Consider the following 14,025-nt stretch of genomic DNA (forward strand, 5'->3'; position numbering starts at 1 on the left):
AGTTACATCTGGAGGAGGTTCTGAATCTGACTATATTCCTTACAAGCTACTACAATAAGTTAGAGGCGGTTTTGAAATAATCAGTGTTGAGGCAGATGGACAATGATCCCCGGAGGAGTTGATTTGAATTGTGAGATGGATCTGGATTCTAATGAAGAGCCAGGTTTTTTTTTTTTTGATGAGTTCTGAAATGGGGAGGTATGCAGTCTCGAGTGTTTTATCGGGTAGGTTTGTGTGCTTTTTTTTTTCTATTAAAGTATCTGAAATTTACAACAACAAATCATTCACATCATTACTTTTCCCCATAAAATGAATCTTAACAGTTCTGTTATTCCATTTCATTCTCGTGCATCTTCTAAACAGCTTTCTTGTTGATTTTACTTGAAAGGCTCTTTGTTATGAACATAACCTTTAAGGTTTTTACTTTGGATACATAACGACAATTTCGTAAGGGAATGGTGTCTGCGTACGACTGCCTCGAGAAAGTGACCTTCCTTCCAATATCTTCTTCAGTACCTTGTTAGGTGATGGGTGTGTCCTCGGAACACAATGGGTGTGCCTTAGACGGACAACGAGAATGAATGAGGATAGTGGGTGTGTCAGCTTGGTGGGTGGATGGGTGGCAGACGACTGCTGCTGCTGCCGCTGCTGGACCTGGCTACAGCTGAGGAAGGAAGGAGAGAAAGAGAGAGAGAGAGAGAGAGAGAGAGAGAGAGAGGCTGATGCTCTGGGCTTGGGAGCCCTTTTTCCCTGAGCCTGAGCTTGAGTGAGAGTATCAGCAGTGTCAGTCAGTCAGTGTTCCGCGTGGCAGCTCGGGAAGAGGAGCGCGCCGGTCCTTCTCCTCCTCCTCCTCCTGCGTCGCTTCCACCGCTCCCACACCCAGAGCGACCACTTTTCATCTCTTCAAATCTCCTTTTTTTTACCCTGGGTACCACAGGTCGCCCTGTTAATACACCGCCTGGCTTGACAACCGAATTCATTAAAATATAATTAATCGAATCGTTCATGATTGTCATTTTTTTTTCTCCCAAAGCAAACGAAAGGAAAATAAAATCGAAATCAGGATCAGCGCAACGTTAGTGTGTGTTACAGTGATATAATCGTGTTTCCCTCCGTCCTCCTCCTCCTCAGCCTGACTCTCCCACCTGTTTCTCGACGTTTCGCGTTTCTTCCTTCCTTCCTTCCCTCCTCCTCCTTCCTCTTCCTCCTCCTCCTCATCTTTCTCGTGGTTATATTTTTAGCTCCTGGTTGTTTGTGTCTTTCTCTGTGGCCTCTCTAGAACTCTCGGGGCTTCGCGTTCTCGAAGTCCCAGTACCCAAAACTTGGGGCAGTGCGCACACCTACCCCAGTCGGTCTCTCGTGCCCATCAGAATTGTGTTCAGTGCCCCTGAGGAAAATTTACTTGTGACTGATCTGAAGACCTTCCCTTCAGGTCACCTTAGACGTCTTCGCTTTACACAGAAGTACACGGCAGAGGTTTATTCTCCCTCATCTTATCGGCGCCGAAGGAACTACAAGGTTAGTTGGTACAAATATGAAAATCCTGCAGGTGAGGCAAATTACACCTTTGGAGTTACATGAAGCGCAAATGAAATATACATTCATTTGAAGGAAAGCAATATTTTCGTTATTTGCGATGAAAGCTGCAAACGTTTCCAAAGGAACTCTAAAAAAAATGTCGGTGGAAAACCTCGTGGGGTTTATTTTAATCATCCGCCTCGCTTCTTGGTCGTGAATAATTCGGCAATGGATCGCTCACAACATAGGGGAAGTATCTACTAGAATGTACATAGAGATTGATCAAATGGACTACTTGAAAATATGATAAAGTAACCATCTCAGGGCGTGAGATTATTTTCCCATATTCGAGGGGATTAGCCAGTTCGGTAACGACGATTGTACAGCATAGGCCGTCAACCATTTCCGCAAGTACCCAATTCTTCCGAGTGGGATGTCTGAAAAATCGCGCAATTCCTAATTCATTTTTGCAATAACAAGAATATCTGGAACAAGACTGTGAAAGATTTATTTACCCAAATAACATATTACTTTTGAAAAATGTAAGAACAGAACGCGTTATGAAAGGCATGGTATGAAGGGGTCCCCCTCTCAGCGCTCGTTCGGAACAATAGTGAACCGTGACTCAGAACATTTCGCATTTTTAACAGTTGCTTCCATTCAATACTTGCAGTCTGATATTATGAATTACTTTAAGGACCGAGGAAAATCTTAAGAGAAAGAACGTCCATTGGAGCAATAACGAAAACTATGCCCGGGACATGTGTATGGATCGAGACACATCACCGGTGGCACTATTTTGGGTGGGGTGCCAGGCTCGGCGGCGGTTGCCAGATGTCACTGCCGTTCTCAAATATGAGGATAAGAGTTATGATTATGTCAAAGTAATAACAATAAAGGCAGATAACCATATGCTAATAATAAAAATTATGAACATAGTTACGTTTAGATACTAACATACTATATATAAACACATAAACACACAACAGAGTTCAAATATATTTATGAATATGAAACGTGAGAACAATGCCTTATAACATACATACACACACACACACACTATATATATATATATATATATATATATATATATATATATATATATATATATATATATATATATACACACATATATATATAAACAATATAATATTGTATATATGTGTATGTATGTAAACAATATAATACTGTCTGTGTATGTATGCACGTATGAACGTATGTATACTGAACAAAAATAACAGTAACTTGTACAAGAGTAACGCGTCTCTATAAATTCCTCAAGTAAGGCCTCATTATCGATGTGAAAGTAAGTTTTTATCGATGTGAAAGTAATCTTTCTTTACCGTCTGTATATAACATTTGCTCATTAATTTCAAGCCATGTGAACCACTAATCAAAGTTAGTAGTATCGTCGTCCCAAACATTAGCTAAATTATTTTCTAGCTCAGCGGTGCAAACTGTATGTAAGATAAGGGTGACATACTAAGTTAATCTCGACTCAAGTACTTGCAGAGGTCTCCAACGCGCATTTGTGAGTGTGGTGTGTGTGTGTGTGTCTGTGTGTGTGTGCATGAGCGTGTGTGGTGCATGTGCGTGTACATTGTCTATCGGAGGATATTCCTACTTGCATGACCAGTTTCTCTCTCTCTCTCTCTCTCTCTCTCTCTACCCCGACATCCTATCTGACGGGTTCAAGGTAAAGTTAACGGATTATGCAAGCAGTAAAATTCAACTGTGCAATCTCATAGGCAGCCACGTGAGCATAATCGATCCAAGAGGAGAGCTAACGTTTATTACAATTTTAGCCATGACTACCTGTGGCCAATGTCTGCGAGGGCTCGAAGACCGGGGTCTTGTAACACCAGAGACGGGGAGAATATTCGCTCTAGTTAGTGGTGTCAATGTACGCTTGTAAACCGAACGAGAGTCTGCGCATTCTGACTCGTGGGAGTATTCACACCAACTGCATTCTGTGCTTTCCAGAATGCTCTCTAGAATTTGTGTTATTCTTGTCCTGTTTCGAAAATTTTTTTTCGATACAGAATAAGAATACTCATGCATTATTCGTGAGAACTGTGGCACAGTGTACATATGTATCAAATACAATATGTAATTTTACAACACTTGCGTTTTGTTAGTGTTATACAAAAAAAAAAAAAATAGTTGGTCTACAACACACACCCCACCTCTCTCTCTCTCTCTCTCTCTCTCTCTCTCTCTCTCTCTCTCTCTCTCTCTCTCTCTCTCACACACAAACACACAACACACACAAAAAGCGTAAATGAACAAAAAATACATTTGAAAACCGTTCTAAAAAAAAAATAATTCTAAAAAGCTCGGAAATTCCGCAAATGACATCTAAATGCTAAAACTAATTACGCAGTCCTCCTCTCCTCTGGCAAATCTAATTTGAAACCGTCTCCCTTCAAAAGGTCCTGGAGAGGGAAAGAAGAAATACGGGGAGGGAAAAATAAACCAACTGTTATCAAAGCGGAAAATGGAAACCACAAGAGGAGTTGCCCTAAGCATTTCTTTTTTTCAGCAGCAACAATTAGGATCCCGTGGTTGGTTGGTTTAAATTAAGTTGACCATACACCAGCACGTGCCCCTCCCTTAAATTCGCCTGTAAATATAGTAAGGAGTTTATGTATATCAGAAGCCTGGTGAGGACTTTTGGACTCGGCCCTAACAACCGAGACTGGATAACGTGTACTGGAAGGAAACATGAAATCGCCTATTTAGTAGAGAAGTCTCTTTTTCACTGACCTTTAGGCGTAAGCTAATTAAGCCCTCAAAATTTTCGCTTCTTCAATCTTCCCATTAGAAATTTTTACAACTGGATTGGAAAAGAAAGAATCCCTTAAGTTCCAAACATGGAATAATGGTGAACATGTCCTCAAACTTAAGTATGTGACTTCCCGGTCTCTAGAAAGGGAGTAGGGGTTCCTTTTTTTCTTTTTCATTTTCACTTTCGGATCGAATTTCTCTTCAGAACTGGACCCCGTAGCGGGGTGGTGGTGCACTGTAGGCATTACTTGGGGTTCTTTGCAGCGTCCCATCAGCCCCTTTCTGCAACACCTTTCATTCCCTTTGCTACACCTCCGTCCATATCTCCTTCTTCCATCTTACTTTCCACCCTCTCCTAACAATTGTTTCACAGGGCAACAGCGAGGTTTTCTTCATGTTAACACCTTTTGATCCTTTTTACTGTCAATTTCCGTTTCAGCGCTGAATGACCTTTAGCCTAAATCTTATACTCTAACCTCTAGCCTAATCTTCAAAACTGGAGGTTGTTGAAGTATTGGATAAGATGGTAAAGTTAAGAAAAAAAGTCGATATTAACACTGTCTATGTAAGTCACTGCAATCAATACCGGTAATGTTGTCACCATCACTGTCACACCTACAGTTACTGATACTACTCTACTACTTCTACTCCAACATGAATATTATCCATACTATTTCTACTCAACTTGAATATTATCCATAACTTAATAACAAAAAAAGTCATACAAAATTCCCACGAACCAACTCATACCTTATCTCATAAATGTGTGTGTGTGTGTGTGAGAGAGAGAGAGAGAGAGAGAGAGAGAGAGAGAGAGAGAGAGAGAGAGAGAGAATGTCTTGCATGCAGTATATACAATTTCCAGAAAGGTTCTCACCTACTGAATTCTGTGGGCGACATTGCTCTCTTTCCACTAACTCCAGTATCTTTCCTATGAAGTCTTTCACCGTAGGAACACAAGTCTTTCTATGTCATAGAAAGAGGTCTTTCACCATAGGAATATCACGGAATATTGATCTAAACTCTTGGTAACACTGCCATGAGCTATTCCAGTTGGAATAAGATCCTAAAGAAATGCAATGCAACATTGTCGTTTGAAGATTAACTCGTCACATTTAATTTTACCTTAATGGTAATATTATATTCAACTAATGTTAAACGTTAAAACAACGACAACCAATCATACAAATTACCCATCAAAGCTAACATCACCATAATAACAAAACTAATTTCATCAATAAGGCCATACCAAAACCGAGGCAACATTTTCATCACCGTGGCGACCAGAAACCGGAACATAACCTAATTAACAAAAACAAGAAAGCCCCTAATGGAATCTTCCTCCGTCTATCCACACGTATTTCCACTTAACATTCCCTTTGCAGCAACTCCTAGCAAGCTGTACTCGGGAGGTTAGGAAACGTGAGCCCGGCCTTCCTTCCCCCTTGTGTTTTTATCTCTGGAGCTGATCAATCCCTTCCCTTTCCCTTCCTGTAGCACTTCGGGTTTTCCCTTTATTACTTCTTCTCCGAGAGGAAAAGTACGAGGAAAACAAAATGATTTATTTCGCTATCAATGAGAAGAGAGTTTGTTCATTCTTTCTCACTAGTACATGAGTTAATGGAGGAAGGTTCCTTTTCCTCTCGTGAAAAGAAGAGAGCTAGCTCTCTCTCTCTCTCTCTCTCTCTCTCTCTCTCTCTCTCTCTCTCTCTCTCTCTCTCTCTCTCTCTCTCTCTCTCTCTCTCTCTCAGCTCTGCCAAAAGTGAAAAAAAGAAATATACAAATATATATATATACTGTATATGTGAGTATATATAACGTAAATACACACACACACATATTTTTACTGCACATACATACCTATATATGTATGTGTATATATAATATATATATATATATATATATATATATATATATATATATATATATATATATATATATAAAATTTATCATAAGCAAATGCAAGAATAAAGCTTTTTCTTTCTTCATAGTTCCTTCGTGATCATGTGACAAAGTCTCTCTCCTTCGTGAACGTATGAGAGAAAGTTTCTTCTCTTTCGCTCTCACTTCCCCGCCATCAAGGCCCCTCCCTCCCTCTCTGGGTACAGACCCGCATGTGTTGAAGCAGCGCCGCTGTGGCCTTTGACAGTCATTTTCGTCAATCGTAGGGGGGAAATGGTGTAAGGGGCCGGATTGTCATTTACCCTACAACTAACTAATGGGCACCAAAATGACCTAATGGTCACTGAAATGATTCTCAATAGACGTCTCCCTTACACAATTCGGGTACATTACGGCTTCTTGGGCGCAGGAATTCGCATGATGTAAAGGTGAAGTGCTTGGTATCTGATTCCAACTGGTTAATTTTTTTTTAACACTTGAAAGGCAATGGGAATGAGAGCAAATACCCGAAGGAGAGAGAGAGAGAGAGAGAGAGAGAGAGAGAGAGAGAGAGAGAGAGAGAGGCATACCACTGGGCCCTCATCCCGAAAACGGTTAGGAACGACGATACTACCAGTAAGGAAACAAAGAAGCCTCACAAGATTGCAGCCATAAAAATATGAATGGTTTATCTCTGTGTGTGAATTTACTTGGGTCCAAACCTTCAAACAGAATTTTAGATTCTACTTGAAAGATCAAGCCACTACTGCACATCATTCGCAAGAAAGAAATGGACGTCTGGTGAATCCCTCCTGTCCCCACGATATACGCTTTCAGGAAAGTATGAATGAAATAATACCCACCACTGAACCCTTTCTCTTTCCTCCTCTCAACCTATAATCTGTGGAATAGCCTTCCTCTTTGCTTGCCTGAAGTGTGCATGTCATAATGTAAGGTTTGTACTCTTGGTTCCCGTGAAAAGATTACATATGCATTTTGTTCTTGCAATGGACGATAGGACGGGCAACCTACTGTGTATAACTTGGTAATGCATACAGGGAAAATGATGGGGGAAAAAATTAAAAAAGTGCTAAATTGTATGTACAGCTTCCCAAGCCTATAGTCATGTAAATGTGTGTGTGTTTGAGAGAGAGAGAGAGAGAGAGAGAGAGAGAGAGAGAGAGAGAGAGAGAGAGAGAGAGGCGCAAGCTCAACTCAATTACATGTGATGCTGCAATACAACCCCTTCTTAGGGTACACACTTGAAGAAAGAATGTATTCCCAGTTGCTGTCACTAAAAATAAGTGGCACTTCATTTGTTAACATTTAGCAAAACGAGATGAGATTCTAGTGAGAGGCAGATAAAAAAATGAGAGAGAGAGAGAGAGAGAGAGAGAGAGAGAGAGAGAGAGAGAGAGAGAGAATTACTTTTTAGAAATTCTCAACAAACATTATTAAGTAATTTCATATTTCATAATCATATACGGAATACCCTTTAATTACATAAATTATATCCCCTGCAATGAATTGTAAACTGTGAGTCAGAAACAAAGTCACGAATATAATAACGAGCCAATGCAACTTCTAAAAGCAAATGGAATAACATTTGCAAATCATTCCAAAATCATTCCCTTGTAAACAAGTAACAAGAAAACCAGAGAATTTCATTGTATTCCAGGAAAAGTAAATATTCACAAAACCTTATGAACAAAAATTAAATAATTCACAGTGCTAGTAGAATTAAAACGGCAGATACGAAAACAAATGAGTAACCATAAACTGCGCAGCGTTCGAAGGTACCAAAACATTACAAATTAGACAAATATTTCAACTTATAAAGAATAACTCTTACACATACACAGACACACATTTACAAAAGAAAAAATGAGGTACAAAAGCATAAAAATACAGAATCATCCAAAAGCCACCTCATCGGAAAAATATCTTAGGGTGAGAACGACAATACCACTTCACCCGTAGGTGAAAAACAAGCAGGGTGGTACTATATTTATGGGACGGTATGGCATGACGATAAGGAATAAATCGTCTAAAAAGGCTCTGGTTTCCTTTTGAGAAAACAAGTGACAATACAGAACCCTACAGTGGTATGAGCATTTGTTGAGATAAGATACGAGACCGGAGGTATAAGGAACTAACAGGAAGAAACTTTGGATGGTACGGAGAGTGATAAGATGGCTGTGGTTAAGATAAGAAAAAAGACGTCGGAACTGTGCGACGAAAGTTGAGAGACAATTCTGCTACATCTTTTCCAAAGGAATTTATATGTTCTTAACAATTCTGCTACATCTTTTCCAAAGGAATTTATATGTATGAGATACATACAGCCGTGTGTTATGAATCTGAACAACAATTTACCCAATTAGGAATACTATAAAATAATATGCTGGAGAGAACACATCTAAACTTTTTCGAACTTCAAGAAGAATCGGCTTCGTTTTGTTGGGATTTTCTTCTGCAGTTCTTTCTTTTTAAGCGCATTTTCATTCAGAACCAGCTAGTAAAGAAACTCTAAACGAACAGAATGTTCCCAATTCAAAAAAAAAAAAGCTAAGGTAGTTAAAATGTGATAAAAAACAGAAAATACGTTAACAAAACAAAAGAATCGACAACCGAGCACGAATAAAACAAAAGAATCCACTACCAAGCACAAAAACAGCATGTACCACCAACGTATGACATACATATCATACACAATAGGCATGCAAAGCCAGCGGAATGAAAAGGGGGGAAAAATGGAAACTGGGCTAAATGAACAAACGACCCCGATCCCGTTCGGAAGCGTGACAAATGAACCATCCAAGAGGAGCATGGAATTACCCAACAAGTGATCAAATGCCAGATAAAGCCACCTGTGATGGTGTTAATCCCAACGACGTTCTTTTGACCACTAACCACTTTACAAGGCGTTGATGCTTTCCAGTAGAAATTTATTACCGCTTTTTCCAATGGCGCCGAGGAATAGGTAAAATAAGGTGAAGGTTTTATTAGAATATAATAGCAAAAGGAAGCCTTTTCATGGATCTCGTTATGTAGACTGGTAGCAAAAGTAAAAACGAACTTTAGCATGAACTTAACGAGGAAAACGTCTAACAATATAAAAAATAACATTATTGAATGATAAAAGTACGCTTTCTCTTTAATTTACGTGTGAATTTCGAGAAACATCAGCATGGAGTCTTATTAAAATGTACTTCACCTGCCGATGACAAATCAAAACTATAATTGAAACTCTGGTTTTAATGTTGAACAAGTTTAGAATATGGTTCAAAAAACGCGTGAGAGCTTATGATATTAAGGTATAAACTTATCCCGTCACATATAGCCAAAACATGTAAGTTACCACAGCACAACAGAATTGAAACAAGCTAGCTTTCAGATGATTTCTCATGAAATAACTGTATTATTATTATTATTATTATTATTATTATTATTATTATTATTATTATTATTATTATTATTATTATTATTATTATTATTATTATTATTATTATTATCATTACGCTTACAGTAGACACAGAAATGTCCTGAGAAAAAGAAATTAATGGAATCAATACATATATATAATAACTGGAAATAAAATTATATAATTATATATATGTATATATATATATATATATATATATGTATTAATTTCTTTTTCATTTTCCCTTTACAGTTCTTACTCATATATATATATATATATATATATATATATATATATAGATATATAGATATATATAGATATATAATATATATATATATAATACACACATCATGCAGTAAATATCAATAAATGTGGTAGATATATCTATATGCAATTAACAAACAACAATAAGAAAAACTGCATATATATGTACTGATTATCAGTGCATAATAACGAACATATGCAACTGCTACTGACTGATACCACATACAAACACATAAATAATGAACAAAAGCGTACTCGAGTTTACACCCAAACAATACATCTATACCAAAGACCACGGAACACTGTTAGTCCAATCAAAAAAGCAAAAGAAAAGTGAAAGGAACGGATGCTTAACCGCCAAAGAGCTCCTGGACTGAAAAGAAGCAGAATGAAACAATGGAGCATCACACCTGATCATATTTATATCTCAAATTTTTCCTCGACTTATCTTCAGCAATCATTACTCATACAAAAGTTATGACCATTCCTTTTGTCTGTCAGGTGTGGGGTTCGAACCCACGCACTCTCACGAGTACCAGAGCTTAAATCTGGCGCCTTAGACCGCTCGGCCAACCTGACTTGATGCTAGGAAGAGCAACATTGACTTAGGAAGTCCCCGCGTGGACGATAACTCTTCCTAGTTCCTTCGTCACGTATTCATAAGGTTACGTCAACGAAAATCTGAAAACCATTCGCAGTCAGACGGTGAGCTGATTTCAAAGATACAACGTACTGTTTGTTACTGGTTCATTACAAGCGAGCAACTTTTCTTGGTGATGAATACATCGCGATGAATTCTGAAAACTGAACTTTCACTAGCAGTTCCAAATATATAGAAAATATTCAACAACTAGACTCAGTCCTTTTTATTCTGATATTTCAATAAATGAAAGTATTAACAGTTCAATAGCATTCAGTCATCTATTTTGAAATGAGAATGAACACTACCGTGCTATAGGCCTATCCTAAGGTTGACGCTATGAAACCTTCTCAAGTTTGTATTGGTAAAATAATCGCTGTCCTTGAATTCTTCCTAGTAATTAAGCGAACTGAATAGATTAAGTTCCTCCGCATAATTACGAAATGTAACTCCCAGTTGTCCCGGCCTTCTGTATTAAGTGTGATTGTCTAATCTGTACAAGTATAAATGGGTGTGGCCCCAACTATGCTCAAGTTTGCATTCATATTCTTAAGACTAGCAGCCCAATATACTGCATTACACCCACTTGAAAGGAAAAGCCCAAGTGAGTGGCGCCAAGATAAGCATTTAATGTATAACAATAAACTTCATGCAGTGATACAGTGGAGAATGCGAATGATATTCGTTTTAATGATTTATGATTCGAATATTAGAAAAATAGAATAAAGAAAAGATTTAACGTTACGGTACTAAAAAAGTTTAAATATATACGAACGCCGTGATTGGAGGTCAATTGAACCCAGAGTGAACACAACTCTAAAACTATCCTTCCTCGCACATTTGTGGTCAGCTCCAATATGAAATTTTAGGCCAACAGAAAACTTGGAGAAGCCTCCGCTGATCTTCAAATCTAGAAGAATCCCCAAACCTAACCATAACAGGTTAACTACTTTCACTCCCTCACTTTTGATGGTCCTTTCTTTGAAGACATTTGGGGAAACTTTCAGAAAATCTTGGAGAAACTTCTGCCGTTACTCCTGACATTTTATTTTCAAGGACTTTCAAAAAGACCGGCATAATGCGCTTACGGCCAAGCTTCCCACTTATGGAGCATTTCTCGGTAAGATGAAATCTAGAATCTAATCTGACAAATCTGACTGGTGGAAAGTAACGCTATATATTTTTTATTTCCGGTAGTTTTACTTTTTTTTCTCTGTTACTAATTTCACATAGCTAGTCCACATTTTACATATAACCACACCTATTCTCTCCGACACTCATAAACTCCTAATATTTTTTCATGCACTACTTTCACTCTCAACCATAAGTTGACTCTACCCAAATTCTTTCGCAGTTTCAATCCGGCTTCATAATTCTCTCATAAAAACAAATGTGTCCCAACCATTTTCTTCCAATTCTACTTATTTTTTTTCTCACTTTCTCTTTATTTCTACACAAGTGTCGTCTCATTCACAAATAACGGGGTTTATTCAACTTCCTATTTTTAACTACTGAAGGTTTAATTTCAAAGAAGTTTAATTAAGGCCAAAATTTTTTTTATCACTAATCAAGGTATGAAATGTAATGGTAACTTTTCCTGAAACTAACTCTTGACTCTCACACCTTCTAATAGTTTATCATCATATAGTCAAAGTGCGACCAAGTGTCACTTAAGACGAGTAATAAACAACAAAGTGTAATTCACTTTTCAGAAGAAAATACTTCTTAAAAAAATGGCCTTACAAAGAAACCTTTATAACACTAAATCCCTTTAAGGTGAACGCTGAAATTTTATCACCCACGCCTTCGTTTGGTTTTCTGTAATAACCATGGCTAGATTTAGATAAGATAGTGAGATGGACATTTCAATGGTGTATTACATAGAATATAATTTTTTTTTTTTTTTTACTTCTGAGTGTGTACCCTGAAGTCCCTTAAAATTAACTAAACGAAGGCATCAGAATCCAGGAAAAAGTGTACAGTGGAACAACGAGTTGGCAAAGATAAAATAACCTAAAAAAGTACGGCACCAAGGGAAAACCATGCGCCATCTATCCCTAAACTTCTAAATAATCTTCATGATTCATGTTCGACTACTGTAATTCTAATCAACCTCGGTTGCTCACGACAGACATTGATTTGTCAGACCAATAATCGAGCAGATATTAAAACAAACACCAGGACAAATTACTGACTCATAGGTAGCCTAAACGTGCTAGGAAGGGGGCAGTGAAAATACAAGCCGTCTCAGGCGAGGTTTACCTGTTCGGTCAATCCTAACGACGTACATATGCAACAAACTTAAGAGCCTGGCTGTTTAAAAATCGCTTTCGGCCGTGTCAGCGCAGCCAAGGAACAGATTTTCCAAACGATCCTCATCTTTACAAAAAAAAAAAAAAAAAAAAAACTTCGACTTCACAATTCAGTGCGAAGTTCAGTTTTGATTCTAGCTTTGCACTGCACCCCGTAACTTGTCCCGCAGTTCACCGGCACTCTGATAAGTCTTTCAAACATAATCAGAGCAACTTTTGAGAGAGAGAGAGAGAGAGAGAGAGAGAGAGAGAGAGAGAGAGAGAGAGAGAGAGAGAGAAATTTTCTTTTTTAACAAATAAGGATCGGGCGTCACTCACCTAACATTACGTAAGAGTTTCCATAGGAATCAAAGATGTTTTCACCATCTTACAAATAAAATTCAACATCACTGTAACTCAAGTACAAGGGGAAATTTATTCCAAGACCTTCTCGGTCTCAAAATAGTGAAGATGTTACTAGAGAGGTCCCTGACATTTACTCTAAATGTCACTGACAAATCAGTATTGGCTTACGGCTTTTGTGTAGCGACTGTGATAACGACTAAATACACTCAGTGTTACACTGTTAATGATAAACAACTTCACAAAAATGGTAATATCAGGTAATTAACCAAAATAATTTCCTTATTAACAACTTAAAATACTAATATATATATATATATATATATATATATATATATATATATATATATATATATATATATATATATATATATATATATATATATATATATATATATATATATGTGTGTGTGTGTGTGTGTGTGTCATCATGCCCGAACTATGTCCTAGCCTGACTTTCCAGAGCTTTAGAATACAGATATCAAAGCAATATATTATGAAAACAATTGTATTTTAATTCAGTAACAACTTTTGTTTTCCTTCTTTTCCATCTTAATCACAAGGCTACTACTACTACTACTACTACTACTACTACTACTACTACTACTACTACTACTACTACTATTTAACATTAACAATCCCAGTAAGGGGCTATGCCTTCAGTGAACCTCACGTGGTGCAATGCAGGCATTACCAAATGTGTTCGATCTTGCTGTCAACCTCTCTAACGATTACTTCCCAGTGCAACTGGGGGGTTTTCTCCTAGTTTCACATAAAGACACCGATAATAATTCGCATTTATTTTCTGTATCTCTCTATTTTGCTTTCCGATCACTCTAACTCCCTCTTTCCGCTGT

At 37.7% G+C, this 14,025-nt stretch overlaps 1 protein-coding gene and 1 non-coding gene across 6 annotated transcripts in view; one reads left to right on the top strand and one right to left on the bottom strand.

Moving 5' to 3' along the window:
- Nucleotides 1-758: 758 nt before the first annotated feature.
- Smyd4-3 (SET and MYND domain containing, class 4, member 3) overlaps nucleotides 759-14,025 on the top strand; it is a 207,643-nt gene continuing 194,376 nt past the window's right edge. For 2 of the 5 annotated variants that reach the window (XM_067087632.1, XM_067087633.1), the window contains exon 1: nucleotides 1,379-1,518. The gene's annotated coding sequence lies outside the window, so the exon portion shown is untranslated. Of the gene's footprint in view, nucleotides 1,519-14,025 lie in introns of all 5 variants that reach the window. The other 3 variants (XM_067087636.1, XM_067087635.1, XM_067087634.1) reach the window with 3 other exon arrangements.
- Nucleotides 10,370-10,453, bottom strand: TRNAL-UAA (transfer RNA leucine (anticodon UAA)). The gene has a single exon. It is a non-coding gene; the product is annotated as a tRNA-Leu (tRNA).

Source organism: Macrobrachium rosenbergii, chromosome 44, assembly GCF_040412425.1.
Source record: "Macrobrachium rosenbergii isolate ZJJX-2024 chromosome 44, ASM4041242v1, whole genome shotgun sequence".
NCBI classification, from domain to species: Eukaryota; Metazoa; Arthropoda; class Malacostraca; order Decapoda; family Palaemonidae; genus Macrobrachium; species Macrobrachium rosenbergii.